This window comes from Ambystoma mexicanum, chromosome 11, assembly GCF_040938575.1.
Source record: "Ambystoma mexicanum isolate Mex_15411 chromosome 11, UKY_AmexF1_1, whole genome shotgun sequence".
NCBI lineage: Eukaryota > Metazoa > Chordata > Amphibia > Caudata > Ambystomatidae > Ambystoma > Ambystoma mexicanum.
The window spans coordinates 825,333,612-825,360,307 of record NC_090934.1 but is presented as its reverse complement, the minus strand read 5'-3'; the positions used below and the strand labels follow the sequence as shown (position 1 = coordinate 825,360,307).

At 46.3% G+C, this 26,696-nt stretch overlaps 19 non-coding genes across 19 annotated transcripts; all 19 read left to right on the top strand.

Annotated features, from left to right (window-relative positions):
• The first annotated feature begins 927 nt into the window (after nt 1-927).
• TRNAW-CCA (transfer RNA tryptophan (anticodon CCA)) lies at nt 928-999 on the top strand. Its single transcript has one exon. It is a non-coding gene; the product is annotated as a tRNA-Trp (tRNA).
• A 1,789-nt stretch (nt 1,000-2,788) lies between these two features.
• On the top strand, nt 2,789-2,862 carry TRNAN-GUU (transfer RNA asparagine (anticodon GUU)). Its single transcript has one exon. It is a non-coding gene; the product is annotated as a tRNA-Asn (tRNA).
• A 313-nt stretch (nt 2,863-3,175) lies between these two features.
• TRNAW-CCA (transfer RNA tryptophan (anticodon CCA)) lies at nt 3,176-3,247 on the top strand. The gene has a single exon. It is a non-coding gene; the product is annotated as a tRNA-Trp (tRNA).
• A 2,171-nt stretch (nt 3,248-5,418) lies between these two features.
• Nucleotides 5,419-5,490, top strand: TRNAW-CCA (transfer RNA tryptophan (anticodon CCA)). The gene has a single exon. It is a non-coding gene; the product is annotated as a tRNA-Trp (tRNA).
• Nucleotides 5,491-7,279: 1,789 nt separating this feature from the next.
• TRNAN-GUU (transfer RNA asparagine (anticodon GUU)) lies at nt 7,280-7,353 on the top strand. The gene has a single exon. It is a non-coding gene; the product is annotated as a tRNA-Asn (tRNA).
• A 313-nt stretch (nt 7,354-7,666) lies between these two features.
• Nucleotides 7,667-7,738, top strand: TRNAW-CCA (transfer RNA tryptophan (anticodon CCA)). Its single transcript has one exon. It is a non-coding gene; the product is annotated as a tRNA-Trp (tRNA).
• A 1,790-nt stretch (nt 7,739-9,528) lies between these two features.
• Nucleotides 9,529-9,602, top strand: TRNAN-GUU (transfer RNA asparagine (anticodon GUU)). Its single transcript has one exon. It is a non-coding gene; the product is annotated as a tRNA-Asn (tRNA).
• Nucleotides 9,603-9,915: 313 nt separating this feature from the next.
• TRNAW-CCA (transfer RNA tryptophan (anticodon CCA)) lies at nt 9,916-9,987 on the top strand. The gene has a single exon. It is a non-coding gene; the product is annotated as a tRNA-Trp (tRNA).
• A 1,790-nt stretch (nt 9,988-11,777) lies between these two features.
• On the top strand, nt 11,778-11,851 carry TRNAN-GUU (transfer RNA asparagine (anticodon GUU)). Its single transcript has one exon. It is a non-coding gene; the product is annotated as a tRNA-Asn (tRNA).
• A 313-nt stretch (nt 11,852-12,164) lies between these two features.
• TRNAW-CCA (transfer RNA tryptophan (anticodon CCA)) lies at nt 12,165-12,236 on the top strand. The gene has a single exon. It is a non-coding gene; the product is annotated as a tRNA-Trp (tRNA).
• A 1,788-nt stretch (nt 12,237-14,024) lies between these two features.
• Nucleotides 14,025-14,098, top strand: TRNAN-GUU (transfer RNA asparagine (anticodon GUU)). The gene has a single exon. It is a non-coding gene; the product is annotated as a tRNA-Asn (tRNA).
• A 313-nt stretch (nt 14,099-14,411) lies between these two features.
• TRNAW-CCA (transfer RNA tryptophan (anticodon CCA)) lies at nt 14,412-14,483 on the top strand. Its single transcript has one exon. It is a non-coding gene; the product is annotated as a tRNA-Trp (tRNA).
• Nucleotides 14,484-16,273: 1,790 nt separating this feature from the next.
• TRNAN-GUU (transfer RNA asparagine (anticodon GUU)) lies at nt 16,274-16,347 on the top strand. The gene has a single exon. It is a non-coding gene; the product is annotated as a tRNA-Asn (tRNA).
• Nucleotides 16,348-16,660: 313 nt separating this feature from the next.
• Nucleotides 16,661-16,732, top strand: TRNAW-CCA (transfer RNA tryptophan (anticodon CCA)). Its single transcript has one exon. It is a non-coding gene; the product is annotated as a tRNA-Trp (tRNA).
• A 1,790-nt stretch (nt 16,733-18,522) lies between these two features.
• On the top strand, nt 18,523-18,596 carry TRNAN-GUU (transfer RNA asparagine (anticodon GUU)). Its single transcript has one exon. It is a non-coding gene; the product is annotated as a tRNA-Asn (tRNA).
• A 2,560-nt stretch (nt 18,597-21,156) lies between these two features.
• On the top strand, nt 21,157-21,228 carry TRNAW-CCA (transfer RNA tryptophan (anticodon CCA)). Its single transcript has one exon. It is a non-coding gene; the product is annotated as a tRNA-Trp (tRNA).
• Nucleotides 21,229-23,017: 1,789 nt separating this feature from the next.
• On the top strand, nt 23,018-23,091 carry TRNAN-GUU (transfer RNA asparagine (anticodon GUU)). The gene has a single exon. It is a non-coding gene; the product is annotated as a tRNA-Asn (tRNA).
• A 313-nt stretch (nt 23,092-23,404) lies between these two features.
• TRNAW-CCA (transfer RNA tryptophan (anticodon CCA)) lies at nt 23,405-23,476 on the top strand. The gene has a single exon. It is a non-coding gene; the product is annotated as a tRNA-Trp (tRNA).
• Nucleotides 23,477-25,647: 2,171 nt separating this feature from the next.
• Nucleotides 25,648-25,719, top strand: TRNAW-CCA (transfer RNA tryptophan (anticodon CCA)). The gene has a single exon. It is a non-coding gene; the product is annotated as a tRNA-Trp (tRNA).
• The last annotated feature ends 977 nt before the right edge of the window (nt 25,720-26,696 follow it).

Genomic DNA, 26,696 nt, shown 5'->3' with positions numbered 1-26,696 from the left:
ATTTGGGGACTCAGGGAAGCAAGGGAGCAGTCTAATGCACTGCAGTGCTAAGAGAGGCATGCCTTTTTCAGAAAAAAGTTCAGGTTTTCTGCCAATCAGAAAAAAATAGCAATGCAATCAGGCCAAAGGCAGAACACACATGCCAGTGAGTCTCTGTGGCGCAATTGGTTAGCGCGTTCGGCTGTTAACCGAAAAGATGCTGCTGTTTTTGGCACAATTACACAGAGTGTTCCACTCAGTAAACCTGAGTCATTTCTCCCGTGTTCTCTGGGTTCAGCCTACTGTCCCCTTTTAACACAAGTGCGCAACTGTGGCTTTCTCCTCATAGCAAGTTATGCCTACACAGAGGACATTTGGTGCACTGTTGATGGGCTCTGTCCTCTACTAAATCCCCTGTGTTTGTGGATTAGGGGAGGTAGGGAAGTGCTTGATACCCTGATTTGCTGTGGGAAATAGAGCTATTTTAGAAATATTTTCAGGTTGCCTGGGAAGCATAAGCAAACAGCACACCAATCAGGCCCCAGTGTAAGCACTGCATGAGTCTCTGTGGCGCAATCAGTTAGCGCGTTTGGCTGTTAACCGAAAGGTTAGTGGTTCAAGCCCACCCAGGGACGATGCATTTTGGCTCAAAAATTCAGCATGACCAACTATGAACTTCTGTTTACCTCTCGCAGGTCTCGTCTGCTGACGTCCAAAAAATCCAATAAACTGCAAGCAATTCTTCTCGCTTGCTTTAGTTTTTCAAAACTTGCCATTCAATTCATAAACATCAAGACTTCATGGGAAGGGTTTGGCTGCAGCGTGTACTGATGCACAGAAGGAAGCTATCCTAGCCAGTCTACCTAAAGAAGCAATGAGGCTCTGCAGGTCCATGTACGTCTCCTACCTTTATTCTGTCATCAGACTACCCAGGTGGACTGCCACAAGGACCTCGTGGCGCAATGGTAGCGCGTCTGACTCCAGATCAGAAGGTTGCGTGTTCAAATCACGTCGGGGTCATATTTGCTTTTCCCACTCTGAAATACAAAATTGCTCTTCAGTATCTCGTTATTTCAACCTGACTGCATCTTTGTGCTCTGCGCCTAGTTGTTCTGGCATTTCGAATGTAAACTTTGCAGCAGGGAAGTATCATATTGACAGACACCCATGAAGTACATGGTCAACCTTTAAAGCAGGCCAATCTCTATGTTTTACTGGATGCAGCAGAAGTATTTCCTCTTTACCATCTCTTCAAGTGGGCCTGACTGATGTGCTGTTTTGTGCACGCTACGTGGGCTTTGTAAAGCATACCTCTGCCATTTGCATGGCCTCCTAGCGCTGTCAATATTTTCGTGTAATCGCTGAATGCTGCACTGTCCTGGGAACTCTAGGTGTGACTAAAGGATATATGCTGAGGCCCGAAAGGCGGTCGGCAGTCTAGTGGCAATGCCCATCACTTTGCAGTTTGGGTTTGTGAGTTCAGGTACCGGTCTGGTGTCGGAAACCTGTAAGCGCCCTCCCAATCAACTGTCGGTCCTGGATTGTGAGGATTTCCCCTTATACTGGTCTCAGTAGACACATTTCCATTTTACTTTTTCACTCTCGCATTGCCTATTTCTCTCTCTCTCATAGATACATTATAGACAAGAAAGACATTGTCAGCGAGAGGGCTTCACAGCACCTTCCCCCCTTTCCCTAAGTGCATTGCAAGGGGCTCTGGGAGGCGTGCACATTTGTCTGAAACACAAAGATCCCCTAGCAATAAAAAGCGTAGGTCCCTAGTTTGCATTTCTTAGAATTTGAGGTGACACTCAGAGTTGTCTCGGGCGTGACTGTACCTTTCATAGGAGATGTGCTAATCCCCAAACACTCTTCCTTTGTCCCAGTAATCTGTCTTAGTGCCTCTAGCAAGTTGTTTTCTGAAACAAAGCTTACCTGAACATCCTGTAAAATTGGTAACTTTTCAGTAGCAGTACAGTGCAGTATATAGCATTCCTGTTGCACACAGCATCTAGATCCAAAAATTGCTTACTCTACCCCAGAAATTAGAATTCACCCAGTCAAACAGAGGGGTCTATAAAGAGCATGGCAAGTAGTTAACATAAGCTACTTCCCCCAAGTTCTCTTGGTGCACTCTGCTGCCCTCTTTTAACAGAAGAATGCAACTGCAGGTCTTGCTTCTCAGCAAGGTACCTACATATAGAATCCTTGGTGCACTCTTGCTAAATCTGCTGGAATGTGTCTTCTATTGTGCCCAAGGTGGTTGTGTATTTGGAGACTCAGGGAAGCAAGGGAGCAGTCTAATGCACTGCAGTGCTAAGAGAGGCATGCCTTTTTCAGAAAAAAGTTCAGGTTTTCTGCCAATCAGAAAAAAATTGCAATGCAATCAGGCCAAAGGCAGAACACACATGCCAGTGAGTCTCTGTGGCGCAATTGGTTAGCGCGTTCGGCTGTTAACCGAAAAGATGCTGCTGTTTTTGGCACAATTACACAGAGTGTTCCACTCAGTAAACCTGAGTCATTTCTCCCGTGTTCTCTGGGTTCAGCCTACTGTCCCCTTTTAACACAAGTGCACAACTGTGGCTTTCTCCTCATAGCAAGTTATGCCTATACAGAGGACATTTGGTGCACTGTTGATGAGCTCTGTCCTCTACTAAATCCCCTGTGTTTGTGGATTAGGGGAGGTAGGGAAGTGCTTGATACCCTGATTTGCTGTGGGAAATAGAGCTATTTTAGAAATATTTTCAGGTTGCCTGGGAAGCATAAGCAAACAGCACACCAATCAGGCCCCTGTGTAAGAACTGCATGAGTCTCTGTGGCGCAATCGGTTAGCGCGTTCGGCTGTTAACCGAAAGGTTGGTGGTTCAAGCCCACCCAGGGACGGTGCATTTTGGCTCAAAAATTCAGCGTGACCAACTATGGACTTCTGTTTACCTCTCGCAGGTCTCGTCTGCTGACGTCCAAAAAATCCAATAAACTGCAAGCAATTCTTCTCGCTTGCTTTAGTTTTTCAAAACTTGCCATTCAATTCATAAACATCAAGACTTCATGGGAAGGGTTTGGCTGCAGCGTGTACTGATGCACAGAAGGAAGCTATCCTAGCCAGTCTACTTAAAGAAGCAATGAGGCTCTGCAGGTGCATGTACGTCTCCTACCTTTATTCTGTCATCAGACACACCAGGTGGATTGCCACAAGGACCTCGTGGCGCAATGGTAGCGCGTCTGACTCCAGATCAGAAGGTTGCGTGTTCAAATCACGTCGGGGTCATATTTGCTTTTCCCACTCTGAAATACAAAATTGCTCTTCAGTATCTCGTTATTTCAACCTGACTGCATCTTTGTGCTCTGGGCCTAGTTGTTCTGGCGTTTCGAATGTAAGCTTTGCAGCAGGGAAGTATCATATTGACAGACACCCATGAAGGACATGGTCAACCTTTAAAGCAGGCCAATCTCTATGTTTTACTGGATGCAGCAGAAGTATTTCCTCTTTACCATCTCTTCAAGTGGGCCTGACTGATGTGCTGTTTTGTGCACGCTACGTGGGCTTTGTAAAGCATACCTCTGCCATTTGCATGGCCTCCTAGCGCTTTCAATATTTTCGTGTAATCGCTGAATGCTGCACTGTCCTGGGAACTCTAGGTGTGACTAAAGGATATATGCTGGGGCCCCGAAAGGGGGTCGGCAGTCTAGTGGCAATGGGCATCACTTTGCAGTTTGGGTTTGTGAGTTCAGGTACCGGTCTGGTGTCGGAAACCTGTAAGCGCCCTCCCAATCAACTGTCGGTCCTGGATTGTGAGGATTTCCCCTTATACTGGTCTCAGTAGACACATTTCCATTTTACTTTTTCACTCTCGCATTGCCTATTTCTCTCTCTCTCATAGTTACATTATAGACAAGAGAGACTCTGTCAGCGAGAGGGCTTCACAGCACCTTCCCCCCTTTCCCTAAGTGCATTGCAAGTGGCTCTGGGAGGCGTGCACATTTGTCTGAAACACAAAGATCCACTGGCAATAAAAAGCGTAGGTCCCTAGTTTGCATTTCTTAGAATTTGAGGTGACACTCAGAGTTGTCTCGGGCGTGACTGTACCTTTCATAGGAGATGTGCTAATCCCCAAACCCTCTTCCTTTGTCCCAGTAATCTGTCTTAGTGCCTCTAGCAAGTTGTTTTCTGAAACAAAGCTTACCTGAACATCCTGTAAAATTGGTAACTTTTCAGTAGCAGTACAGTGCAGTATATAGCATTCCTGTTGCGCACAGCATCTAGATCCAATAATTGCTTACTCTACCCCAGAAATTAGAATTCACCCAGTCAAACAGAGGGATCTATAAAGAGCATGGCAAGTAGTTAACATAAGCTACTTCCCCGAAGTTCTCTTGGTGCACTCTGCTGCCCTCTTTTAACAGAAGAATGCAACTGCAGGTCTTGCTTCTCAGCAAGGTACCTACATATAGAAACCTTGGTGCACTCTTGCTAAATCTGCTGGAATGTGTCTTCTATTGTGCCCAAGGTGGTTGTGTATTTGGGGACTCAGGGAAGCAAGGGAGCAGTCTAATGCACTGCAGTGCTAAGAGAGGCATGCCTTTTTCAGAAAAAAAATCAGGTTTTCTGCCAATCAGAAAAAAATAGCAATGCAATCAGGCCAAAGGCAGAACACACATGCCAGTGAGTCTCTGTGGCGCAATTGGTTAGCGCGTTCGGCTGTTAACCGAAAAGACGCTGCTGTTTTGGGCACAAAGACACAGAGTGTTCCACTCAGTAAACCTGAGTCATTTCTCCCGTGTTCTCTGGGTTCAGCCTACTGTCCCCTTTTAACACAAGTGCGCAACTGTGGCTTTCTCCTCATAGCAAGTTATGCCTACACAGAGGGCATTTGGTGCACTGTTGATGGGCTCTGTCCTCTACTAAATCCCCTGTGTTTGTGGATTACGGGAGGTAGGGAAGTGCTTGATACCCTGATTTGCTGTGGGAAATAGAGCTATTTTAGAAATATTTTCAGGTTGCCTGGGGAGCATAAGCAAACAGCACACCAATCAGGCCCCAGTGTAAGCACTGCTTGAGTCTCTGTGGCGCAATCGGTTAGCGCGTTCGGCTGTAAAGGTTGGTGGTTCAAGCCCACCCAGGGACGATGCATTTTGGCTCAAAAATTCAGCATGACCAACTAAGAACTTTTGTTTACCTCTCGCAGGTCTCGTCTGCTGACGTCCAAAAAATCCAATAAACTGCAAGCAATTCTTCTCGCTTGCTTTAGTTTTTCAAAACTTGCCATTCAATTCATAAACATCAAGACTTCATGGGAAGGGTTTGGCTGCAGCGTGTACTGATGCACAGAAGGAAGCTATCCTAGCCAGTCTACTTAAAGAAGCAATGAGGCTCTGCAGGTCCATGTACGTCTCCTACCTTTATTCTGTCATCAGACTACCCAGGTGGACTGCCACAAGGACCTCGTGGCGCAATGGTAGCGCGTCTGACTCCAGATCAGAAGGTTGCGTGTTCAAATCACGTCGGGGTCATATTTGCTTTTCCCACTCTGAAATACAAAATTGCTCTTCAGTATCTCGTTATTTCAACCTGACTGCATCTTTGTGCTCTGGGCCTAGTTGTTCTGGCGTTTCCAATGTAAGCTTTGCAGCAGGGAAGTATCATATTGACAGACACCCATGAAGTACATGGTCAACCTTTAAAGCAGGCCAATCTCTATGTTTTACTGGATGCAGCAGAAGTATTTCCTCTTTACCATCTCTTCAAGTGGGCCTGACTGATGTGCTGTTTTGTGCACGCTACGTGGGCTTTGTAAAGCATACCTCTGCCATTTGCATGGCCTCCTAGCGCTGTCAATATTTTCGTGTAATCGCTGAATGCTGCACTGTCCTGGGAACTCTAGGTGTGACTAAAGGATATATGCTGAGGCCCGAAAGGCGGTCAGCAGTCTAGTGGCAATGCCCATCACTTTGCAGTTTGGGTTTGTGAGTTCAGGTACCGGTCTGGTGTCGGAAACCTGTAAGCGCCCTCCCAATCAACTGTCGGTCCTGGATTGTGAGGATTTCCCCTTATACTGGTCTCAGTAGACACATTTCCATTTTACTTTTTCACTCTCGCATTGCCTATTTCTCTCTCTCTCATAGATACATTATAGACAAGAGAGACATTGTCAGCGAGAGGGCTTCACAGCACCTTCCCCCCTTTCCCTAAGTGCATTGCAAGGGGCTCTGGGAGGCGTGCACATTTGTCTGAAACACAAAGATCCCCTAGCAATAAAAAGCGTAGGTCCCTAGTTTGCATTTCTTAGAATTTGAGGTGACACTCAGAGTTGTCTCCGGCGTGACTGTACCTTTCATAGGAGATGTGCTAATCCCCAAACACTCTTCCTTTGTCCCAGTAATCTGTCTTAGTGCCTCTAGCAAGTTGTTTTCTGAAACAAAGCTTACCTGAACATCCTGTAAAATTGGTAACTTTTCAGTAGCAGTACAGTGCAGTATATAGCATTCCTGTTGCACACAGCATCTAGATCCAAAAATTGCTTACTCTACCCCAGAAATTAGAATTCACCCAGTCAAACAGAGGGGTCTATAAAGAGCATGGCAAGTAGTTAACATAAGCTACTTCCCCCAAGTTCTCTTGGTGCACTCTGCTGCCCTCTTTTAACAGAAGAATGCAACTGCAGGTCTTGCTTCTCAGCAAGGTACCTACATATAGAATCCTTGGTGCACTCTTGCTAAATCTGCTGGAATGTGTCTTCTATTGTGCCCAAGGTGGTTGTGTATTTGGGGACTCAGGGAAGCAAGGGAGCAGTCTAATGCACTGCAGTGCTAAGAGAGGCATGCCTTTTTCAGAAAAAAGTTCAGGTTTTCTGCCAATCAGAAAAAAATAGCAATGCAATCAGGCCAAAGGCAGAACACACATGCCAGTGAGTCTCTGTGGCGCAATTGGTTAGCGCGTTCGGCTGTTAACCGAAAAGATGCTGCTGTTTTTGGCACAATTACACAGAGTGTTCCACTCAGTAAACCTGAGTCATTTCTCCCGTGTTCTCTGGGTTCAGCCTACTGTCCCCTTTTAACACAAGTGCGCAACTGTGGCTTTCTCCTCATAGCAAGTTATGCCTATACAGAGGACATTTGGTGCACTGTTGATGAGCTCTGTCCTCTACTAAATCCCCTGTGTTTGTGGATTAGGGGAGGTAGGGAAGTGCTTGATACCCTGATTTGCTGTGGGAAATAGAGCTATTTTAGAAATATTTTCAGGTTGCCTGGGAAGCATAAGCAAACAGCACACCAATCAGGCCCCAGTGTCAGCACTGCATGAGTCTCTGTGGCGCAATCGGTTAGCGCGTTCGGCTGTTAACCGAAAGGTTAGTGGTTCAAGCCCACCCAGGGACGGTGCATTTTGGCTCAAAAATTCAGCGTGACCAACTATGGACTTCTGTTTACCTCTCGCAGGTCTCGTCTGCTGACGTCCAAAAAATCCAATAAACTGCAAGCAATTCTTCTCGCTTGCTTTAGTTTTTCAAAACTTGCCATTCAATTGATAAACATCAAGACTTCATGGGAAGGGTTTGGCTGCAGCGTGTGCTGATGCACAGAAGGAAGCTATCCTAGCCAGTCTACTTAAAGAAGCAATGAGGCTCTGCAGGTGCATGTACGTCTCCTACCTTTATTCTGTCATCAGACACACCAGGTGGATTGCCACAAGGACCTCGTGGCGCAATGGTAGCGCGTCTGACTCCAGATCAGAAGGTTGCGTGTTCAAATCACGTCGGGGTCATATTTGCTTTTCCCACTCTGAAATACAAAATTGCTCTTCAGTATCTCGTTATTTCAACCTGACTGCATCTTTGTGCTCTGGGCCTAGTTGTTCTGGCGTTTCGAATGTAAGCTTTGCAGCAGGGAAGTATCATATTGACAGACTCCCATGAAGGACATGGTCAACCTTTAAAGCAGGCCAATCTCTATGTTTTACTGGATGCAGCAGAAGTATTTCCTCTTTACCATCTCTTCAAGTGGGCCTGACTGATGTGCTGTTTTGTGCACGCTACGTGGGCTTTGTAAAGCATACCTCTGCCATTTGCATGGCCTCCTAGCGCTTTCAATATTTTCGTGTAATCGCTGAATGCTGCACTGTCCTGGGAACTCTAGGTGTGACTAAAGGATATATGCTGGGGCCCCGAAAGGGGGTCGGCAGTCTAGTGGCAATGGGCATCACTTTGCAGTTTGGGTTTGTGAGTTCAGGTACCGGTCTGGTGTCGGAAACCTGTAAGCGCCCTCCCAATCAACTGTCGGTCCTGGATTGTGAGGATTTCCCCTTATACTGGTCTCAGTAGACACATTTCCATTTTACTTTTTCACTCTCGCATTGCCTATTTCTCTCTCTCTCATAGTTACATTATAGATAAGAGAGACATTGTCAGCGAGAGGGCTTCACAGCACCTTCCCCCCTTTCCCTAAGTGCATTGCAAGGGGCTCTGGGAGGCGTGCACGTTTGTCTGAAACACAAAGATCCACTGGCAATAAAAAGCGTAGGTCCCTAGTTTGCATTTCTTAGAATTTGAGGTGACACTCAGAGTTGTCTCGGGCGTGACTGTACCTTTCATAGGAGATGTGCTAATCCCCAAACCCTCTTCCTTTGTCCCAGTAATCTGTCTTAGTGCCTCTAGCAAGTTGTTTTCTGAAACAAAGCTTACCTGAACATCCTGTAAAATTGGTAACTTTTCAGGAGCAGTACAGTGCAGTATATAGCATTCCTGTTGCGCACAGCATCTAGATCCAAAAATTGCTTACTCTACCCCAGAAATTAGAATTCACCCAGTCAAACAGAGGGATCTATAAAGAGCATGGCAAGTAGTTAACATAAGCTACTTCCCCCAAGTTCTCTTGGTGCACTCTGCTGCCCTCTTTTAACAGAAGAATGCAACTCCAGGTCTTGCTTCTCAGCAAGGTACCTAAATATAGAATCCTTGGTGCACTCTTGCTAAATCTGCTGGAATGTGTCTTCTATTGTGCCCAAGGTGGTTGTGTATTTGGGGACTCAGGGAAGCAAGGGAGCAGTCTAATGCACTGCAGTGCTAAGAGAGGCATGCCTTTTTCAGAAAAAAGTTCAGGTTTTCTGCCAATCAGAAAAAAATAGCAATGCAATCAGGCCAAAGGCAGAACACACATGCCAGTGAGTCTCTGTGGCGCAATTGGTTAGCGCGTTCGGCTGTTAACCGAAAAGACGCTGCTGTTTTGGGCACAAAGACACAGAGTGTTCCACTCAGTAAACCTGAGTCATTTCTCCCGTGTTCTCTGGGTTCAGCCTACTGTCCCCTTTTAACACAAGTGCGCAACTGTGGCTTTCTCCTCATAGCAAGTTATGCCTACACAGAGGGCATTTGGTGCACTGTTGATGGGCTCTGTCCTCTACTAAATCCCCTGTGTTTGTGGATTACGGGAGGTAGGGAAGTGCTTGATACCCTGATTTGCTGTGGGAAATAGAGCTATTTTAGAAATATTTTCAGGTTGCCTGGGGAGCATAAGCAAACAGCACACCAATCAGGCCCCAGTGTAAGCACTGCATGAGTCTCTGTGGCGCAATCGGTTAGCGCGTTCGGCTGTTAACCGAAAGGTTGGTGGTTCAAGCCCACCCAGGGACGGTGCATTTTGGCTCAAAAATTCAGCGTGACCAACTATGGACTTCTGTTTACCTCTCGCAGGTCTCGTCTGCTGACGTCCAAAAAATCCAATAAACTGTAAGCAATTCTTCTCGCTTGCTTTAGTTTTTCAAAACTTGCCATTCAATTCATAAACATCAAGACTTCATGGGAAGGGTTTGGCTGCAGCGTGTACTGATGCACAGAAGGAAGCTATCCTAGCCAGTCTACTTAAAGAAGCAATGAGGCTCTGCAGGTGCATGTACGTCTCCTACCTTTATTCTGTCATCAGACACACCAGGTGAACTGCCGCAAGGACCTCGTGGCGCAATGGTAGCGCGTCTGACTCCAGATCAGAAGGTTTCGTGTTCAAATCACGTCGGGGGCATATTTGCTTTTCCCGCTCTGAAATATAAAATTGCTCTTCAGTATCTCGTTATTTCAACCTGACTGCATCTTTGTGCTCTGGGCCTAGTTGTTCTGGCGTTTGGAATGTAAGCTTTGCAGCAGGGAAGTATCATATTGACAGACACCCATGAAGGACATGGTCAACCTTTAAAGCAGGCCAATCTCTATGTTTTACTGGATGCAGCAGAAGTATTTCCTCTTTACCATCTCTTCAAGTGGGCCTGACTGATGTGCTGTTTTGTGCACGCTACGTGGGCTTTGTAAAGCATACCTCTGCCATTTGCATGGCCTCCTAGCGCTGTCAATATTTTCGTGTAATCGCTGAATGCTGCACTGTCCTGGGAACTCTAGGTGTGACTAAAGGAAATATGCTGCAGCCCCGAAAGGGGGTCGGCAGTCTAGTGGCAATGCCCATCACTTTGCAGTTTGGGTTTGTGAGTTTAGGTACCGGTCTGGTGTCAGAAAACTGTAAGCGCCCTCCCAATCAACTGTCGGTCCTGGATTGTGAGGATTTCCCCTTATACTGGTCTCAGTAGACACATTTCCATTTTACTTTTTCACTCTCGCATTGCCTATTTCTCTCTCTCTCATAGATACATTATAGACAAGAGAGACATTGTCAGCGAGAGGGTTGCACATCACCTTCCCCCATTTCCCTAAGTGCATTGCATGGGGCTCTGGGAGGCGTGCACATTTGTCTGAAACACAAAGATCCACTGGCAATAAAAGGCGTAGGACCCCAGTTCGCATTTCTTAGAATTTGAGGAGGCACTCAGAGTTGTCTCGGGCGTGACTGTACCTTTCATAGGAGATGTGCTAATCCCCAAACCCTCTTCCTTTGTCCCAGTAATCTGTCCTAGGGCCTCTAGCAAGTTGTTTTCTGAAACAAAGCTTACCTGAACATCCTGTAAAATTGGTAACTTTTCAGTAGCAGTACAGTGCAGTATATAGCATTCCTGTTGCGCACAGCATCTAGATCCAAAAATTGCGTACTCTACCCCAGAAATTAGAATTCACCCAGTCAAACAGAGGGATCTATAAAGAGCATGGCAAGTAGTTAACATAAGCTACTTCCCCCAAGTTCTCTTGGTGCACTCTGCTGCCCTCTTTTAACAGAAGAATGCAACTGCAGGTCTTGCTTCTCAGCAAGGTACCTACATGTAGAAACCTTGGTGCACTCTTGCTAAATCTGCTGGAATGTGTCTTCTATTGTGCCCAAGGTGGTTGTGTATTTGGGGACTCAGGGAAGCAAGGGAGCAGTCTAATGCACTGCAGTGCTAAGAGAGGCATGCCTTTTTCAGAAAAAAGTTCAGGTTTTCTGCCAATCAGAAAAAAATAGCAATGCAATCAGGCCAAAGGCAGAACACACATGCCAGTGAGTCTCTGTGGCACAATTGGTTAGCGCGTTCGGCTGTTAACCGAAAAGACGCTGCTGTTTTTGGCACAAAGACACAGAGTGTTCCACTCAGTAAACCTGAGTCATTTCTCCCGTGTTCTCTGGGTTCAGCCTACTGTCCCCTTTTAACACAAGTGCGCAACTGTGGCTTTCTCCTCATAGCAAGTTATGCCTACACAGAGGACATTTGGTGCACTGTTGATGGGCTCTGTCCTCTACTAAATCCCCTGTGTTTGTGGATTAGGGGAGGTAGGGAAGTGCTTGATACCCTGATTTGCTGTGGGAAATAGAGCTATTTTAGAAATATTTTCAGGTTGCCTGGGAAGCATAAGCAAACAGCACACCAATCAGGCCCCAGTGTAAGCACTGCATGAGTCTCTGTGGCGCAATCGGTTAGCGCGTTCGGCTGTTAACCGAAAGGTTGGTGGTTCAAGCCCACCCAGGGACGATGCATTTTGGCTCAAAAATTCAGCATGACCAACTATGAACTTCTGTTTACCTCTCGCAGGTCTCGTCTGCTGACGTCCAAAAAATCCAATAAACTGCAAGCAATTCTTCTCGCTTGCTTTAGTTTTTCAAAACTTGCCATTTAATTCATAAACATCAAGACTTCATGGGAAGGGTTTGGCTGCAGCGTGTACTGATGCACAGAAGGAAGCTATCCTAGCCAGTGTACTTAAAGAAGCAATGAGGCTCTGCAGGTGCATGTACGTCTCCTACCTTTATTCTGTCATCAGACACACCAGGTGGATTGCCACAAGGACCTCGTGGCGCAATGGTAGCGCGTCTGACTCCAGATCAGAAGGTTGCGTGTTCAAATCACGTCGGGGTCATATTTGCTTTTCCCACTCTGAAATACAAAATTGCTCTTCAGTATCTCGTTTTTCAACCTGACTGCATCTTTGTGCTCTGGGCCTAGTTGTTCTGGCGTTTCGAATGTAAGCTTTGCAGCAGGGAAGTATCATATTGACAGACACCCATGAAGGACATGGTCAACCTTTAAAGCAGGCCAATCTCTATGTTTTACTGGATGCAGCAGAAGTATTTCCTCTTTACCATCTCTTCAAGTGGGCCTGACTGATGTGCTGTTTTGTGCACGCTACGTGGGCTTTGTAAAGCATACCTCTGCCATTTGCATGGCCTCCTAGCGCTGTCAATATTTTCGTGTAATCGCTGAATGCTGCACTGTCCTGGGAACTCTAGGTGTGACTAAAGGATATATGCTGAGGCCCGAAAGGGGGTCGGCAGTCTAGTGGCAATGCCCATCACTTTGCAGTTTGGGTTTGTGAGTTCAGGTACCGGTCTGGTTTCGGAAACCTGTAAGCGCCCTCCCAATCAACTGTCGGTCCTGGATTGTGAGGATTTCCCCTTATACTGGTCTCAGTAGACACATTTCCATTTTACTTTTTCACTCTCGCATTGCCTATTTCTCTCTCTCTCATAGATACATTATAGACAAGAGAGACATTGTCAGCGAGAGGGCTTCACAGCACCTTCCCCCATTTCCCTAAGTGCATTGCAAGGGGCTCTGGGAGGCGTGCACATTTGTCTGAAACACAAAGATCCACTGGCAATAAAAAGCGTAGGTCCCTAGTTTGCATTTCTTAGAATTTGAGGTGACACTCAGAGTTGTCTCGGGCGTGACTGTACCTTTCATAGGAGATGTGCTAATCCCCAAACCCTCTTCCTTTGTCCCAGTAATCTGTTTTAGTGCCTCTAGCAAGTTGTTTTCTGAAACAAAGCTTACCTGAACATCCTGTAAAATTGGTAACTTTTCAGTAGCAGTACAGTGCAGTATATAGCATTCCTGTTGCACACAGCATCTAGATCCAAAAATTGCTTAATCTACCCCAGAAATTAGAATTCACCCAGTCAAACAGAGGGATCTATAAAGAGCATGGCAAGTAGTTAACATAAGCTACTTCCCCCAAGTTGTCTTGGTGCACTCTGCTGCCCTCTTTTAACAGAAGAATGCAACTGCAGGTCTTGCTTCTCAGCAAGGTACCTACATATAGAATCCTTGGTGCACTCTTGCTAAATCTGCTGGAATGTGTCTTCTATTGTGCCCAAGGTGGTTGTGTATTTGGGGACTCAGGGAAGCAAGGGAGCAGTCTAATGCACTGCAGTGCTAAGAGAGGCATGCCTTTTTCAGAAAAAAGTTCAGGTTTTCTGCCAATCAGAAAAAAATAGCAATGCAATCAGGCCAAAGGCAGAACACACATGCCAGGGAGTCTCTGTGGCGCAATTGGTTAGCGCGTTCGGCTGTTAACCGAAAAGACGCTGCTGTTTTTGGCACAAACACACAGAGTGTTCCACTCAGTAAACCTGAGTCATTTCTCCCGTGTTCTCTGGGTTCAGCCTACTGTCCCCTTTTAACACAAGTGCGCAACTGTGGCTTTCTCCTCATAGCAAGTTATGCCTATACAGAGGACATTTGGTGCACTGTTGATGGGCTCTGTCCTCTACTAAATCCCCTGTGTTTGTGGATTAGGGGAGGTAGGGAAGTGCTTGATACCCTGATTTGCTGTGGGAAATAGAGCTATTTTAGAAATATTTTCAGGTTGCCTGGGAAGCATAAGCAAACAGCACACCAATCAGGCCCCTGTGTAAGAACTGCATGAGTCTCTGTGGCGCAATCGGTTAGCGCGTTCGGCTGTTAACCGAAAGGTTGGTGGTTCAAGCCCACCCAGGGACGGTGCATTTTGGCTGAAAAATTCAGCGTGACCAACTATGGACTTCTGTTTACCTCTCGCAGGTCTCGTCTGCTGACGTCCAAAAAATCCAATAAACTGCAAGCAATTCTTCTCGCTTGCTTTAGTTTTTCAAAACTTGCCATTCAATTCATAAACATCAAGACTTCATGGGAAGGGTTTGGCTGCAGCGTGTACTGATGCACAGAAGGAAGCTATCCTAGCCAGTCTACTTAAAGAAGCAATGAGGCTCTGCAGGTGCATGTACGTCTCCTACCTTTATTCTGTCATCAGACACACCAGGTGAACTGCCGCAAGGACCTCGTGGCGCAATGGTAGCGCGTCTGACTCCAGATCAGAAGGTTTCGTGTTCAAATCACGTCGGGGGCATATTTGCTTTTCCCACTCTGAAATACAAAATTGCTCTTCAGTATCTCGTTATTTCAACCTGACTGCATCTTTGTGCTCTGGGCCTAGTTGTTCTGGCGTTTCGAATGTAAGCTTTGCAGCAGGGAAGTATCATATTGACAGACACCCATGAAGGACATGGTCAACCTTTAAAGCAGGCCAATCTCTATGTTTTACTGGATGCAGCAGAAGTATTTCCTCCTTACCATCTCTTCAAGTGGGCCTGACTGATGTGCTGTTTTGTGCACGCTACGTGGGCTTTGTAAAGCATACCTCTGCCATTTGCATGGCCTCCTAGCGCTGTCAATATTTTCGTGTAATCGCTGAATGCTGCACTGTCCTGGGAACTCTAGGTGTGACTAAAGGATATATGCTGGGGCCCCGAAAGGGGGTCGGCAGTCTAGTGGCAATGCCCATCACTTTGCAGTTTGGGTTTGTGAGTTCAGGTACCGGTCTGGTGTCGGAAACCTGTAAGCGCCCTCCCAATCAACTGTCGGTCCTGGATTGTGAGGATTTCCCCTTATACTGGTCTCAGTAGACACATTTCCATTTTACTTTTTCACTCTCACATTGCCTATTTCTCTCTCTCTCATAGATACATTATAGACAAGAGAGACATTGTCAGCGAGAGGGTTGCACAGCACCTTCCCCCATTTCCCTAAGTGCATTGCAAGGGGCTCTGGGAGGCGTGCACATTTGTCTGAAACACAAAGATCCACTGGCAATAAAAAGCGTAGGACCCCAGTTCGCATTTCTTAGAATTTGAGGAGGCACTCAGAGTTGTCTCGGGCGTGACTGTACCTTTCATAGGAGATGTGCTAATCCCCAAACCCTCTTCCTTTGTCCCAGTAATCTGTCCTAGGGCCTCTAGCAAGTTCTTTTCTGAAACAAAGCTTACCTGAACATCCTGTAAAATTGGTAACTTTTCAGTAGCAGTACAGTGCAGTATATAGCATTCCTGTTGCGCACAGCATCTAGATCTAAAAATTGCTTACTCTACCCCAGAAATTAGAATTCACCCAGTCAAACAGAGGGATCTATAAAGAGCATGGCAAGTAGTTAACATAAGCTACTTCCCCCAAGTTCTCTTGGTGCACTCTGCTGCCCTCTTTTAACAGAAGAATGCAACTGCAGGTCTTGCTTCTCAGCAAGGTACCTAAATATAGAATCCTTAGTGCACTCTTGCTAAATCTGCTGGAATGTGTCTTCTATTGTGCCCAAGGTGGTTGTGTATTTGGGGACTCAGGGAAGCAAGGGAGCAGTCTAATGCACTGCAGTGCTAAGAGAGGCATGCCTTTTTCAGAAAAAAGTTCAGGTTTTCTGCCAATCAGAAAAAAATAGCAATGCAATCAGGCCAAAGGCAGAACACACATGCCAGTGAGTCTCTGTGGCGCAATTGGTTAGCGCGTTCGGCTGTTAACCGAAAAGACGCTGCTGTTTTGGGCACAAAGACACAGAGTGTTCCACTCAGTAAACCTGAGTCATTTCTCCCGTGTTCTCTGGGTTCAGCCTACTGTCCCCTTTTAACACAAGTGCGCAACTGTGGCTTTCTCCTCATAGCAAGTTATGCCTACACAGAGGGCATTTGGTGCACTGTTGATGGGCTCTGTCCTCTACTAAATCCCCTGTGTTTGTGGATTACGGGAGGTAGGGAAGTGCTTGATACCCTGATTTGCTGTGGGAAATAGAGCTATTTTAGAAATATTTTCAGGTTGCCTGGGGAGCATAAGCAAACAGCACACCAATCAGGCCCCAGTGTAAGCACTGCATGAGTCTCTGTGGCGCAATCGGTTAGCGCGTTCGGCTGTTAACCGAAAGGTTGGTGGTTCAAGCCCACCCAGCGACGGTGCATTTTGGCTCAAAAATTCAGCATGACCAACTATGAACTTCTGTTTACCTCTCGCAGGTCTCGTCTGCTGACGTCCAAAAAATCCAATAAACTGCAAGCAATTCTTCTCGCTTGCTTTAGTTTTTCAAAACTTGCCATTCAATTCATAAACATCAAGACTTCATGGGAAGGGTTTGGCTGCAGCGTATACTGATGCACAGAAGGAAGCTATCCTAGCCAGTCTACTTAAAGAAGCAATGAGGCTCTGCAGGTGCATGTACGTCTCCTACCTTTATTCTGTCATCAGACACACCAGGTGAACTGCCGCAAGGACCTCGTGGCGCAATGGTAGCGCGTCTGACTCCAGATCAGAAGGTTTCGTGTTCAAATCACGTCGGGGGCATATTTGCTTTTCCCACTCTGAAATATAAAATTGCTCTTCAGTATCTCGTTATTTCAACCTGACTGCATCTTTGTGCTCTGGGCCTAGTTGTTCTGGCGTTTCGAATGTAAGCTTTGCAGCAGGGAAGTATCATATTGACAGACACCCATGAAGGACATGGTCAACCTTTAAAGCAGGCCAATCTCTATGTTTTACTGGATGCAGCAGAAGTATTTCCTCTTTACCATCTCTTCAAGTGGGCCTGACTGATGTGCTGTTTTGTGCACGCTACGTGGGCTTTGTAAAGCATACCTCTGCCATTTGCATGGCCTCCTAGCGCTGTCAATATTTTCGTGTAATCGCTGAATGCTGCACTGTCCTGGGAACTCTAGGTGTGACTAAAGGATATATGCTGGGGCCCCGAAAGGGGGTCGGCAGTCTAGTGGCAATGCCCATCACTTTGCAGTTTGGGTTTGTGAGTTCAGGTACCGGTCTGGTGTCGGAAACCTGTAAGCGCCCTCCCAATCAACTGTCGGTCCTGGATTGTGAGGATTTCCCCTTATACTGGTCTCAGTAGACACATTTCCATTTTACTTTTTCACTCTCGCATTGCCTATTTCTCTCTCTCTCATAGTTACATTATAGACAAGAGAGACATTGTCAGCGAGAGGGCTTCACAGCACCTTCCCCCCTTTCCCTAAGTGCATTGCAAGGGGCTCTGGGAGGCGTGCACATTTGTCTGAAACACAAAGATCCACTGGCAATAAAAAGCGTAGGTCCCTAGTTTGCATTTCTTAGAATTTGAGGTGACACTCAGAGTTGTCTCGGGCGTGACTGTACCTTTCATAGGAGATGTGCTAATCCCCAAACCCTCTTCCTTTGTCCCAGTAATCTGTCTTAGTGCCTCTAGCAAGTTGTTTTCTGAAACAAAGCTTACCTGAACATCCTGTAAAATTGGTAACTTTTCAGTAGCAGTACAGTGAAGTATATAGCATTCCTGTTGCGCACAGCATCTAGATCCAAAAATTGCTTACTCTACCCCAGAAATTAGAATTCACCCAGTCAAACAGAGGGATCTATAAAGAGCATGGCAAGTAGTTAACATAAGCTACTTCCCCCAAGTTCTCTTGGTGCACTCTGCTGCCCTCTTTTAACAGAAGAATGCAACTGCAGGTCTTGCTTCTCAGCAAGGTACCTACATATAGAAACCTTGGTGCACTCTTGCTAAATCTGCTGGAATGTGTCTTCTATTGTGCCCAAGGTGGTTGTGTATTTGGGGACTCAGGGAAGCAAGGGAGCAATCTAATGCACTGCAGTGCTACGAGAGGCATGCCTTTTTCAGAAAAAAGTTCAGGTTTTCTGCCAATCAGAAAAAAATAGCAATGCAATCAGGCCAAAGGCAGAACACACATGCCAGTGAGTCTCTGTGGCGCAATTGGTTAGCGCGTTCGGCTGTTAACCGAAAAGACGCTGCTGTTTTGGGCACAAAGACACAGAGTGTTCCACTCAGTAAACCTGAGTCATTTCTCCCGTGTTCTCTGGGTTCAGCCTACTGTCCCCTTTTAACACAAGTGCGCAACTGTGGCTTTCTCCTCATAGCAAGTTATGCCTACACAGAGGGCATTTGGTGCACTGTTGATGGGCTCTGTCCTCTACTAAATCCCCTGTGTTTGTGGATTACGGGAGGTAGGGAAGTACTTCATACCCGGATTTGCTGTGGGAAATAGAGCTATTTTAGAAATATTTTCAGGTTGCCTGGGGAGCATAAGCAAACAGCACACCAATCAGGCCCCAGTGTAGGCACTGCATGAGTCTCTGTGGCGCAATCGGTTAGCGCGTTCGGCTGTTAACCGAAAGGTTGGTGGTTCAAGCCCACCCAGGGACGATGCATTTTGGCTCAAAAATTCAGCATGACCAACTATGAACTTCTGTTTACCTCTCGCAGGTCTCGTCTGCTGACGTCCAAAAAATCCAATAAACTGCAAGCAATTCTTCTCGCTTGCTTTAGTTTTTCAAAACTTGCCATTCAATTCATAAACATCAAGACTTCATGGGAAGGGTTTGGCTGCAGCGTGTACTGATGCACAGAAGGAAGCTATCCTAGCCAGTCTACCTAAAGAAGCAATGAGGCTCTGCAGGTCCATGCACGTCTCCTACCTTTATTCTGTCATCAGACACACCAGGTGGATTGCCACAAGGACCTCGTGGCGCAATGGTAGGCGTCTGACTCCAGATCAGAAGGTTGCGTGTTCAAATCACGTCGGGGTCATATTTGCTTTTCCCACTCTGAAATACAAAATTGCTCTTCAGTATCTCGTTATTTCAACCTGACTGCATCTTTGTGCTCTGGGCCTAGTTGTTCTGGCGTTTCGAATGTAAGCTTTGCAGCAGGGAAGTATCATATTGACAGACACCCATGAAGGACATGGTCAACCTTTAAAGCAGGCCAATCTCTATGTTTTACTGGATGCAGCAGAAGTATTTCCTCTTTACCATCTCTTCAAGTGGGCCTGACTGATGTCCTGTTTTGTGCACGCTACGTGGGCTTTGTAAAGCATACCTCTGCCATTTGCATGGCCTCCTAGCGCTGTCAATATTTTCGTGTAATCGCTGAATGCTGCACTGTCCTGGGAACTCTAGGTGTGACTAAAGGATATATGCTGAGGCCCGAAAGGGGGTCGGCAGTCTAGTGGCAATGCCCATCACTTTGCAGTTTGGGTTTGTGAGTTCAGGTACCGGTCTGGTGTCGGAAACCTGTAAGCGCCCTCCCAATCAACTGTCGGTCCTGGATTGTGAGGATTTCCCCTTATACTGGTCTCAGTAGACACATTTCCATTTTACTTTTTCACTCTCGCATTGCCTATTTCTCTCTCTCTCATAGATACATTATAGACAAGAGAGACATTGTCAGCGAGAGGGCTTCACATCACCTTCCCCCATTTCCCTAAGTGCATTGCATGGGGCTCTGGGAGGCGTGCACATTTGTCTGAAACACAAAGATCCACTGGCAATAAAAGGCGTAGGACCCCAGATCGCATTTCTTAGAATTTGAGGAGGCACTCAGAGTTGTCTCGGGCGTGACTGTACCTTTCATAGGAGATGTGCTAATCCCCAAACCCTCTTCCTTTGTCCCAGTAATCTGTCCTAGGGCCTCTAGCAAGTTGTTTTCTGAAACAAAGCTTACCTGAACATCCTGTAAAATTGGTAACTTTTCAGTAGCAGTACAGTGCAGTATATAGCATTCCTGTTGCGCACAGCATCTAGATCCAAAAATTGCTTACTCTACCCCAGAAATTAGAATTCACCCAGTCAAACAGAGGGATCTATAAAGATCATGGCAAGTAGTTAACATAAGCTACTTCCCCCAAGTTCTCTTGGTGCACTCTGCTGCCCTCTTTTAACAGAAGAATGCAACTGCAGGTCTTGCTTCTCAGCAAGGTACCTACATATAGAAACCTTGATGCACTCTTGCTAAATCTGCTGGAATGTGTCTTTTATTGTGCCCAAGGTGGTTGTGTATTTGGGGACTCAGGGAAGCAAGGGAGCAGTCTAATGCACTGCAGTGCTAAGAGAGGCATGCCTTTTTCAGAAAAAAGTTCAGGTTTTCTGCCAATCAGAAACAAATAGCAATGCAATCAGGCCAAAGGCAGAACACACATGCCAGTGAGTCTCTGTGGCACAATTGGTTAGCGCGTTCGGCTGTTAACCGAAAAGACGCTGCTGTTTTTGGCACAAAGACACAGAGTGTTCCACTCAGTAAACCTGAGTCATTTCTCCCGTGTTCTCTGGGTTCAGCCTACTGTCCCCTTTTAACACAAGTGCGCAACTGTGGCTTTCTCCTCATAGCAAGTTATGCCTACACAGAGGACATTTGGTGCACTGTTGATGGGCTCTGTCCTCTACTAAATCCCCTGTGTTTGTGGATTAGGGGAGGTAGGGAAGTGCTTGATACCCTGATTTGCTGTGGGAAATAGAGCTATTTTAGAAATATTTTCAGGTTGCCTGGGAAGCATAAGCAAACAGCACACCAATCAGGCCCCAGTGTAAGCACTGCATGAGTCTCTGTGGCGCAATCAGTTAGCCCGTTCGGCTGTTAACCGAAAGGTTAGTGGTTCAAGCCCACCCAGGGACGATGCATTTTGGCTCAAAAATTCAGCATGACCAACTATGAACTTCTGTTTACCTCTCGCAGGTCTCGTCTGCTGACGTCCAAAAAATCCAACAAACTGCAAGCAATTCTTCTCGCTTGCTTTAGTTTTTCAAAACTTGCCATTCAATTCATAAACATCAAGACTTCATGGGAAGGGTTTGGCTGCAGCGTGTACTGATGCACAGAAGGAAGCTATCCTAGCCAGTCTACTTAAAGAAGCAATGAGGCTCTGCAGGTCCATGTACGTCTCCTACCTTTATTCTGTCATCAGACTACCCAGGTGGACTGCCACAAGGACCTCGTGGCGCAATGGTAGCGCTTCTGACTCCAGATCAGAAGGTTGCGTGTTCAAATCACGTCGGGGTCATATTTGCTTTTCCCACTCTGAAATACAAAATTGCTCTTCAGTATCTCGTTATTTCAACCTGACTGCATCTTTGTGCTCTGGGCTTAGTTGTTCTGGCGTTTCGAATGTAAACTTTGCAGCAGGGAAGTATCATATTGACAGACACCCATGAAGTACATGGTCAACCTTTAAAGCAGGCCAATCTCTATGTTTTACTGGATGCAGCAGAAGTATTTCCTCTTTACCATCTCTTCAAGTGGGCCTGACTGATGTGCTGTTTTGTGCACGCTACGTGGGCTTTGTAAAGCATACCTCTGCCATTTGCATGGCCTCCTAGCGCTGTCAATATTTTCGTGTAATCGCTGAATGCTGCACTGTCCTGGGAACTCTAGGTGTGACTAAAGGATATATGCTGAGGCCCGAAAGGCGGTCGGCAGTCTAGTGGCAATGCCCATCACTTTGCAGTTTGGGTTTGTGAGTTCAGGTACCGGTCTGGTGTCGGAAACCTGTAAGCGCCCTCCCAATCAACTGTCGGTCCTGGATTGTGAGGATTTCCCCTTATACTGGTCTCAGTAGACACATTTCCATTTTACTTTTTCACTCTCGCATTGCCTATTTCTCTCTCTCTCATAGATACATTATAGACAAGAGAGACATTGTCAGCGAGAGGGCTTCACAGCACCTTCCCCCCTTTCCCTAAGTGCATTGCAAGGGGCTCTGGGAGGCGTGCACATTTGTCTGAAACACAAAGATCCCCTAGCAATAAAAAGCGTAGGTCCCTAGTTTGCATTTCTTAGAATTTGAGGTGACACTCAGAGTTGTCTCGGGCGTGACTGTACCTTTCATAGGAGATGTGCTAATCCCCAAACACTCGTCCTTTGTCCCAGTAATCTGTCTTAGTGCCTCTAGCAAGTTGTTTTCTGAAACAAAGCTTACCTGAACATCCTGTAAAATTGGTAACTTTTCAGTAGCAGTACAGTGCAGTATATAGCATTCCTGTTGCACACAGCATCTAGATCCAAAAATTGCTTACTCTACCCCAGAAATTAGAATTCACCCAGTCAAACAGAGGGGTCTATAAAGAGCATGGCAAGTAGTTAACATAAGCTACTTCCCCCAAGTTCTCTTGGTGCACTCTGCTGCCCTCTTTTAACAGAAGAATGCAACTGCAGGTCTTGCTTCTCAGCAAGGTACCTACATATAGAATCCTTGGTGCACTCTTGCTAAATCTGCTGGAATGTGTCTTCTATTGTGCCCAAGGTGGTTGTGTATTTGGGGACTCAGGGAAGCAAGGGAGCAGTCTAATGCACTGCAGTGCTAAGAGAGGCATGCCTTTTTCAGAAAAAAGTTCAGGTTTTCTGCCAATCAGAAAAAAATAGCAATGCAATCAGGCCAAAGGCAGAACACACATGCCAGTGAGTCTCTGTGGCGCAATTGGTTAGCGCGTTCGGCTGTTAACCGAAAAGATGCTGCTGTTTTTGGCACAATTACACAGAGTGTTCCACTCAGTAAACCTGAGTCATTTCTCCCGTGTTCTCTGGGTTCAGCCTACTGTCCCCTTTTAACACAAGTGCGCAACTGTGGCTTTCTCCTCATAGCAAGTTATGCCTATACAGAGGACATTTGGTGCACTGTTGATGAGCTCTGTCCTCTACTAAATCCCCTGTGTTTGTGGATTAGGGGAGGTAGGGAAGTGCTTGATACCCTGATTTGCTGTGGGAAATAGAGCTATTTTAGAAATATTTTCAGGTTGCCTGGGAAGCATAAGCAAACAGCACACCAATCAGGCCCCTGTGTAAGAACTGCATGAGTCTCTGTGGCGCAATCGGTTAGCGCGTTCGGCTGTTAACCGAAAGGTTGGTGGTTCAAGCCCACCCAGGGACGGTGCATTTTGGCTCAAAAATTCAGCGTGACCAACTATGGACTTCTGTTTACCTCTCGCAGGTCTCGTCTGCTGACGTCCAAAAAATCCAATAAACTGCAAGCAATTCTTCTCGCTTGCTTTAGTTTTTCAAAACTTGCCATTCAATTCATAAACATCAAGACTTCATGGGAAGGGTTTGGCTGCAGCGTGTACTGATGCACAGAAGGAAGCTATCCTAGCCAGTCTACTTAAAGAAGCAATGAGGCTCTGCAGGTGCATGTACGTCTCCTACCTTTATTCTGTCATCAGACACACCAGGTGGATTGCCACAAGGACCTCGTGGCGCAATGGTAGCGCGTCTGACTCCAGATCAGAAGGTTGCGTGTTCAAATCACGTCGGGGTCATATTTGCTTTTCCCACTCTGAAATACAAAATTGCTCTTCAGTATCTCGTTATTTCAACCTGACTGCATCTTTGTGCTCTGGGCCTAGTTGTTCTGGCGTTTCGAATGTAAGCTTTGCAGCAGGGAAGTATCATATTGACAGACACCCATGAAGGACATGGTCAACCTTTAAAGCAGGCAAATCTCTATGTTTTACTGGATGCAGCAGAAGTATTTCCTCTTTACCATCTCTTCAAGTGGGCCTGACTGATGTGCTGTTTTGTGCACGCTACGTGGGCTTTGTAAAGCATACCTCTGCCATTTGCATGGCCTCCTAGCGCTTTCAATATTTTCGTGTAATCGCTGAATGCTGCACTGTCCTGGGAACTCTAGGTGTGACTAAAGGATATATGCTGGGGCCCCGAAAGGGGGTCGGCAGTCTAGTGGCAATGGGCATCACTTTGCAGTTTGGGTTTGTGAGTTCAGGTACCGGTCTGGTGTCGGAAACCTGTAAGCGCCCTCCCAATCAACTGTCGGTCCTGGATTGTGAGGATTTCCCCTTATACTGGTCTCAGTAGACACATTTCCATTTTACTTTTTCACTCTCGCATTGCCTATTTCTCTCTCTCTCATAGTTACATTATAGACAAGAGAGACTCTGTCAGCGAGAGGGCTTCACAGCACCTTCCCCCCTTTCCCTAAGTGCATTGCAAGGGGCTCTGGGAGGCGTGCACATTTGTCTGAAACACAAAGATCCACTGGCAATAAAAAGCGTAGGTCCCTAGTTTGCATTTCTTAGAATTTGAGGTGACACTCAGAGTTGTCTCGGGCGTGACTGTACCTTTCATAGGAGATGTGCTAATCCCCAAACCCTCTTCCTTTGTCCCAGTAATCTGTCTTAGTGCCTCTAGCAAGTTGTTTTCTGAAACAAAGCTTACCTGAACATCCTGTAAAATTGGTAACTTTTCAGTAGCAGTACAGTGCAGTATATAGCATTCCTGTTGCGCACAGCATCTAGATCCAAAAATTGCTTACTCTACCCCAGAAATTAGAATTCACCCAGTCAAACAGAGGGATCTATAAAGAGCATGGCAAGTAGTTAACATAAGCTACTTCCCCCAAGTTCTCTTGGTGCACTCTGCTGCCCTCTTTTAACAGAAGAATGCAACTGCAGGTCTTGCTTCTCAGCAAGGTACCTACATATAGAAACCTTGGTGCACTCTTGCTAAATCTGCTGGAATGTGTCTTCTATTGTGCCCAAGGTGGTTGTGTATTTGGGGACTCAGGGAAGCAAGGGAGCAGTCTAATGCACTGCAGTGCTAAGAGAGGCATGCCTTTTTCAGAAAAAAAATCAGGTTTTCTGCCAATCAGAAAAAAATAGCAATGCAATCAGGCCAAAGGCAGAACACACATGCCAATGAGTCTCTGTGGCGCAATTGGTTAGCGCGTTCGGCTGTTAACCGAAAAGACGCTGCTGTTTTGGGCACAAAGACACAGAGTGTTCCACTCAGTAAACCTGAGTCATTTCTCCCGTGTTCTCTGGGTTCAGCCTACTGTCCCCTTTTAACACAAGTGCGCAACTGTGGCTTTCTCCTCATAGCAAGTTATGCCTACACAGAGGGCATTTGGTGCACTGTTGATGGGCTCTGTCCTCTACTAAATCCCCTGTGTTTGTGGATTACGGGAGGTAGGGAAGTGCTTGATACCCTGATTTGCTGTGGGAAATAGAGCTATTTTAGAAATATTTTCAGGTTGCCTGGGGAGCATAAGCAAACAGCACACCAATCAGGCCCCAGTGTAAGCACTGCTTGAGTCTCTGTGGCGCAATCGGTTAGCGCGTTCGGCTGTAAAGGTTGGTGGTTCAAGCCCACCCAGGGACGATGCATTTTGGCTCAAAAATTCAGCATGACCAACTATGAACTTCTGTTTACCTCTCGCAGGTCTCGTCTGCTGACGTCCAAAAAATCCAATAAACTGCAAGCAATTCTTCTCGCTTGCTTTAGTTTTTCAAAACTTGCCATTCAATTCATAAACATCAAGACTTCATGGGAAGGGTTTGGCTGCAGCGTGTACTGATGCACAGAAGGAAGCTATCCTAGCCAGTCTACTTAAAGAAGCAATGAGGCTCTGCAGGTGCATGTACGTCTCCTACCTTTATTCTGTCATCAGACACACCAGGTGGATTGCCACAAGGACCTCGTGGCGCAATGGTAGCGCGTCTGACTCCAGATCAGAAGGTTGCGTGTTCAAATCACGTCGGGGTCATATTTGCTTTTCCCACTCTGAAATACAAAATTGCTCTTCAGTATCTCGTTATTTCAACCTGACTGCATCTTTGTGCTCTGGGCCTAGTTGTTCTGGCGTTTCGAATGTAAACTTTGCAGCAGGGAAGTATCATATTGACAGACACCCATGAAGTACATGGTCAACCTTTAAAGCAGGCCAATCTCTATGTTTTACTGGATGCAGCAGAAGTATTTCCTCTTTACCATCTCTTCAAGTGGGCCTGACTGATGTGCTGTTTTGTGCACGCTACGTGGGCTTTGTAAAGCATACCTCTGCCATTTGCATGGCCTCCTAGCGCTGTCAATATTTTCGTGTAATCGCTGAATGCTGCACTGTCCTGGGAACTCTAGGTGTGACTAAAGGATATATGCTGAGGCCCGAAAGGCGGTCGGCAGTCTAGTGGCAATGCCCATAACTTTGCAGTTTGGGTTTGTGAGTTCAGGTACCGGTCTGTGTCGGAAACCTGTAAGCGCCCTCCCAATCAACTGTCGGTCCTGGATTGTGAGGATTTCCCCTTATACTGGTCTCAGTAGACACATTTCCATTTTACTTTTTCACTCTCGCATTGCCTATTTCTCTCTCTCTCATAGATACATTATAGACAAGAGAGACATTGTCAGCGAGAGGGCTTCACAGCACCTTCCCCCCTTTCCCTAAGTGCATTGCAAGGGGCTCTGGGAGGCGTGCACATTTGTCTGAAACACAAAGATCCCCTAGCAATAAAAAGCGTAGGTCCCTAGTTTGCATTTCTTAGAATTTGAGGTGACACTCAGAGTTGTCTCGGGCGTGACTGTACCTTTCATAGGAGATGTGCTAATCCCCAAACACTCTTCCTTTGTCCCAGTAATCTGTCTTAGTGCCTCTAGCAAGTTGTTTTCTGAAACAAAGCTTACCTGAACATCCTGTAAAATTGGTAACTTTTCAGTAGCAGTACAGTGCAGTATATAGCATTCCTG